Source organism: Tachyglossus aculeatus, chromosome 3 (assembly GCF_015852505.1).
Source record: "Tachyglossus aculeatus isolate mTacAcu1 chromosome 3, mTacAcu1.pri, whole genome shotgun sequence".
In the NCBI taxonomy this organism is placed as follows: Eukaryota; Metazoa; Chordata; class Mammalia; order Monotremata; family Tachyglossidae; genus Tachyglossus; species Tachyglossus aculeatus.
Window position 1 is genome coordinate 48926088 of NC_052068.1, and position 6594 is coordinate 48932681.

Consider the following 6594-nt stretch of genomic DNA (forward strand, 5'->3'; position numbering starts at 1 on the left):
AGTGCTTACTATGTGCCAAGTACTGTTCTAAGCTCTAGGATAGATATGAGTTATTCAGGTTGGACACAGTCCCTGTCCCACATGGGGCTCAGAGTCTAAATAGGAGGGAGTAGGATTTTACAGATGGGGTAACTGAGGCAGAGAGAAGTTACATGATTTCCCCAAGGTCACCTAGCTGACATGTGCCAGAGCCAGGATTAGAACCCAGGTTCTCTGACTCCCAGGCCTGTGCTCTTTCCACTAGGCCATGCTGCTTCTCAAGAAGGATTGGGAAAGCTGGATGTATAATGAAGGACTGGGTTTGTGAAATGGATGGAAGTTCAGCTGTTGAGGAGAAGACACTGATCATTCATTGTGTACAGGGAATGTGTCTACCAACTCTGTTACACTGTACTCTCCCAAGTGCTTAGTACACTGCCCTTCATATAGTAAGCACTCAATAAATATGATTGATCGATTGATTGATCATCAGAAGCAGAGAAGTTACTGAGTTAGGAGTATGGAAGAAAGAAAGCCCCACAAGCCTCTAGTTGAAACCAGTGGCAACAAGGTGGCAGTTGGGGTCCGAAGAGATGCCCAAAAGACAACAAGGGGGGCTACACAGCTACGCTTTAGGCTAAAAATAACAGAGTCATACAACCCGCATTGAGTCTTCTCATCTGTTGCTGGTCAGGTTGAGAGACCCCACCCTTCAGAGTGCACCCAAAGTAAAGGAGGGGGGATGCAGCATCGAGTGCACTTACCAGTGGGTTAACTGTTGGAGCATCTCCCTTGGGCAGGCGCCCGAAGTAGAGGGAGAATGTAGCAATCAAGTTATTCTTGTGCCAACTAATGGGACTCTGGTTCTTTTCTACAGAGGGAATGTTATGGGAACTCTTGGCCACCAGGGATAGGTTTTCCTCTAACACTACTGAAGAGGCAATTCTCCTGCTGTAACCTGTCCAGAGTTTAACAGCCATCAAGGGAGTAGAATTCCCCCCTTTAGCCCCAATCAACATGAACCTCTCATTCCAACTCTGTTCAAATGTCCTTATTTCTATCTTTCTATAGAATCAATAAATCAATTACTGAGCACTTACTGTATGCAGAGCACTGCACTAAGCACTTGGGAAAATACAGTGCAACAGAGTTGGTAGACGTGATCCCTCCCACCAGGAGCTTACAGCATAATGATGATGATGATGATGATGATCATATTTGTTAAATGCTTAATATGTGCCAAGCACTATTCTAAGCTCTGGAGTAGATACAAGGTAATCAGGTTGATCTACGTGGGGCTCACAATCTTAATACCCATTTTACTGATGATGTAACTGAGGCACAGAGAATAATAATAATAATAATGTTGGTATTTCTTAAGCGCTTACTATGTGCCAAGCACTGTTCTAAGTGCTGGGGTACATAGAAGGTAAATAGGTTGTCCTACATGGGGCTCACAGTCTTAATCCCCATTTTACAGATGAGGTAACTGAGGCACAGAGAAGAAAAATGACTTGCACGGTCACACATCTGACAAGTGGTGGATCTCCCCCTCGTCCCCATCTCCATCCCCCCCATCTTACCTCCTTCCCTTCCCCACAGCGCCTGTATATATGTGTATATGTTTGTACATATTTATTACTCTATTTATTTATTTTATTTGTACATATCTATTCTATTTATTTTATTTTGTTAGTATGTTTGGTTTTGTTCTCTGTCTCCCCCTTTTAGACTGTGAGCCCACTGTTGGGTAGGGACTGTCTCTATATGTTGCCAATTTGTACTTCCCAAGTGCTTAGTACAGTGCTCTGCACATAGTAAGCGCTCAATAAATACGATTGATGATGATGATGATGATGATCTGGAATTAGAACCCATGACCTCTGACTCCCAAGCCCATGCTCTTTCCACTAAGCCAGGCTGCTGCTCTCTACACAGAGGGAGCCTACAGTTCACAGGGCTTCATTGCTGACTCAGGGTAGGTTGACTGTCTACTGTGATACCTAGATCGTTTTCTTTATACTTGAAGATCACCCAACCTCTCTGCACCTTTCATTTATTTAGCTGGCTGATTTCTCCTCTACAAGTTCTACTATCCTACATTTCCCCTAATTCAGGTCTTTTCTGCTGCTTTTGGACCATTTCTCCAATGTGCCAGGGTAAATTTGTATCTACATTCAACAGATTCCTAGACTACATCCCAAAATATCAAGGCTGTAAAGGAGAATATCAGATAGTCCTGCCCTGTGCAGATCTTCCTTGTTTCTGCCAGGCAGGGGGTAGGTAGGTGCCTAGATTTGGGAAAACCTCCTCTCATTTGCAATTAGAAACCCTCCTCTCTTGACTACAGGGTCGTTATGGGCAGAGAATGTGTCTACCAACTCTGTTATATTGTACTCTCCCAAGCATTTAGTACAGTGCTCTGCACACAGGAAGCAATCAATAAATACCACTGACTGGTTGATTGATTCAGCATGTAAAGACACTCATAACAAAGCCCACTCAAATGACAAGGAGCTAGAAAAAGTATACTATTGTGCTCTCACATACAAAATGCTATGGCAATTATCTTCCAAAGACATTCACTCATGTATGCAATCTTGCCATCGATATCATCATCTACCAAATGAAGAACAGCAACTTTACTGCTCCAGGAAAGAAAGTGGTTAAATTTTGCTCTCTTCCTTAGCTATTGCTGCCACCTGCAGTTTCCAGAAATGAGATGCTCTGTGCTAGGCCCAAAACAACATAAAATGCCACATGCAAAGCAGCATCGATTTATCTGGAGGCTTTTTTTTTTTGTAGTGTTCACTTCGGCAGCACATATACCAAGACTGGAATGATACAGAGATTAACACGGCCCCTGCAGAGTAATGACACACAAATTCGTGGAGCATTCCACATTTTTTGTTCAATTCAGCCAGGTCATGATATAGAAATCGCCATTAACACGGATCTCTCTCTAATATGGGACTTTAAGTGGATTAGGCACAACTGTTTGAGAAATACAGTGTTTTAGGAGTTTTTTAGATATGTTTCTAATGTAACCTACCAGATTCTTATGTGAAAACTGAGTGCAATGATAAAGCAACATCTTTTTTGTGGAATGCATATTACCTATATACATTTTTGTCATAGGTGGCTTTGATGATATTTTACATGTGAGGTACAAGTTATTATTAATGAAACTTTAGATGATGTAACTGGGCTTTCCAAAACTGAAATCCTCACAGCAACACTCTGTTTGGGAAGACAAGGCAGTACACTGTGGGCAGGGGAATTGTGCTTTGGGAACACCTGTGCAACTGCACGGTACTTTCTGGGTGACTCCTCTAGATTGAAAGCTCCTTGTGGCAGGGAATGTATTATACTATCCCAAGTGTTCAGTACCATGCTCTGCATGCAGTAAGCACTCAATAAATATAACTGAGTGATTGATTGATTGATGAGTGACTGCCAAAATACCCAATTCAAGTAAGTGGCTCTTCCAGGGTTCTTTTAAATATGGTGACCTCTTACTTGTTTCATTCAGCCTTAGCTGTTGTTTCCCAAATTTTTGAGGGGGGGAGGGGTGTAAATTCAGTTCAAAAGGATTATATGGAAGAAAAGGGTGAAAATACCCTAAATCACCAAGAGGATCCTTTTTCTGCCCTCTGCATCCCTTGTAACTCCTTGACACAGAATTTGTACACCCTCCTAAATTTGAAAACTTTTCTATTAACAACTTCCCTAATAGATGCCAGAATTGACTCCTGACTAAGGGGCATCTAAGATGGAGATTATTGCTCTGTTTCTCCTCTCCTTTATAGTCCACAAGAAACCCCCTAAGAGCAAAGTTTAAATTGATTTCAGAGACCAGGCCTCAAGAAAGAAACCCCAAAGGAAGTGAAGGGGTTTGGAATTAAGTCCAGTGTATTCATGGATGATGCTCTACCATGAGGCAAATGGGTCCTCTCCCATAAAGAGTACACTCAAGCAAGTTATTTAGGATCTTTGTTATTAAATGCAGATTTGCCCATATGATGTTGATTGCTGGTGCATAAGGCCCCCTCTTGGGGCAAAACTGGCAGTCTTTCAGGATTGGAAACCACACATTTTGGGACTCAAATATACATGTGGTGCTGAATTTTGAAAACACAGTATGCATTTTTTATGCCTGGCTTATGACTGGGATCCACTTCAGGTACCATGACCAGATCAACTCCATCAGTAACATCTATGGACCATAATTCACATCAATTGGAGTAGGATAACAACAACGAGGGCAATCCACTGACATTACCCCTTCGCTAGGCAAGTTACATGAGAATGGGCAACAGGAAGTTACTGAAACTCTGATTTTTGGTGAACTAAAACAGGGATATTGTAAACCAAGAAGGTAGAATTTTAGATTCACTGGCACAAAGTCTCAAATGATATAGCATAACCATGGACAGTTGGAAGTTGGAAGAAGAGAACCACAGAGAAATTAGAAACAGGGTGACTGTCTGTGAAGAAAAGCTCTGAGAAGGTCATGATGCAAAGAAGAAGAAATGGGAATCGTGTCAGGCACAGAGGGCAGCAGAGACAATGGGGTAACAATGTTGCCTCTCTGTATCTGCACACCATACTGAAGGGATTGGAAACACTGGCCTAATAGCCACACTCAAATAGGATCTCTCCCTCAGGTACATCAGTTTTGACCTGGAGAAAGATTATGCAGACTGTGATAGATGAAGTCAACATCCCCTGATGGTGCCTGAAGTCATGTTCATGTGAAGAACATCCATGATCACATCCTCCCTAAGTCTATGAGCAACCCAAGAGGAGCTGCTAATGACAGAATCTATCCCTGTTTGGGCCTCTCGCTCTTCACATCCCAAGCTGCATGATGCCATTGCTCAAAAAACTTTTTTGTGGCATTTGTTAAGCACTTTCCAGGCTCTGTACTAAGCACTGGAGTAGATACAATATAACCAGACTGGATGCAGTCCATGTACCATGTGGTGCTCACAGTCTTAATCCCCATTTTACAGATGAGTTAACTGAGGCTCAGAAAAGTGAAGTCATTTGCCCCAGGTCACAAAGCAGATAAGTGGCAGAGCTGGGATTAGAACCCAGGTCCCTCATTTATTCATTCATTCATTCATTCAATTGTATTTATTGAGCACTTACTGTGTGTAGAGCACTGTACTAAGTGCTTGGTAAGTACAAATTGGCAACATATGGATATGGTCCCTATCCAACAATGGGCTCACAGTCTAGAAGGGGGAGACAGACAACATGTTCTATCCACTAGGTCACACTGTGTTTTACCATAAACTTGGCTGTAAGTTCTTTGAGAGCAAGGATATCTTCCAACGCCATTGAATTGTCCTTTTCCAAGAACTTAGTACAGTACTCTGTGTACAGTAAGTGCTCAGTAAATACTATTGAATGATTAACTGAAAACATGTGTCCCATAGCTGAGGCCTCTCATCAAAACATATCTTGTTAATATTTTCCAATCCAAATTTCTCTTCTCCTGAGGATCTCAATGTCTGGAAATATAATTTCATTTACCCAGTGGGGCCAAAGAACTGCACTTCCTGTATAAGATTTCTGGGTCTTGTGCAGCCTGATTTGTACTCTTGGGCTGGTTTGCAGATCCTCTCAGAAAAGCCAAGTAAAAAAAGGAAGTCAAAGAATTTCTCATTTTTGAGGGTGATAAATCAGTCAATCAATGGTATTTACAGAGCACTTACTATGTGCAGAGCACTGTACTAAGTCTTGGGAGAGTACAATGCAACAGAATTAGCAGATCTGTTCCCTGCCCACAATGAGCTTACAGTCTAGAAGCACCGGAATAGGTAGAGAACTAAAGGAAATTGAGAAATCTTCTCCTTAAGGATCTCTGAGGATCAGGATGCCTGTTCTGGGCTCTTTGGGATCTTCAACTTCCTCTAGAATGTGCTCTCCAAAGTAGACAGCTCCTTAGGGCTGCCCAAAGTCTCTGTAGGCTTCAGAAACCCCCAAAGGCAAATGCAGCTTGGTTAAAATATTATCATATTTGTTATTCAACTCTCAGCTTCACTGTTCTCTTTCCCTCAGTTGTTCCACAAGTTAAATTCTCATCTGGATTTGAAGTATTTCACAAGTGGTCCCTGAGGAACTCCAGGAAAATGCTGGATAAAAGAGATGTCAAATAATCTATGGACTATATTCCATTTTTAGGCCTAACACCAAACACACTTGCTTACCAAGTAGCTCTCAAATTCCCAAGGAACTGGAATTATGGCCACAAACCCCACTCTTTACCCAGGACTCACACTGTCCCACAGCACTTGTGTCTATATATACATATTTATTATTCTATTTATTTTTTAATGATGTTCATATATCTATAATTCTATTTATTTGTATTGATGCAATTGATGCCTGTCTTCTTGCTTTGTTTTGTTTTGTTGTCTGTCTCCCGCACTTCTAGACTGTGAGCCCATTGTTGGTTAGGGATTGTCTTTATTTGTTGCCGAAATGTACTTTCCAAGTGTTTAGTACAGTGCTCTGCATACAGTAAGCGTTCAATAAATATGATTCAATGAATGAATGAATCAGAACCTTAGACATGATAAGGCGAGGAATTCGAAAGCTCTGAGC

At 41.7% G+C, this 6594-nt stretch overlaps 1 non-coding gene across 1 annotated transcript; it reads left to right on the plus strand.

The window, feature by feature from the left end:
• Window positions 1-2783: 2783 nt before the first annotated feature.
• Window positions 2784-2887, plus strand: LOC119925924. Its single transcript, XR_005449851.1, has one exon. It is a non-coding gene; the product is annotated as a U6 spliceosomal RNA (small nuclear RNA).
• Window positions 2888-6594: the final 3707 nt, after the last annotated feature.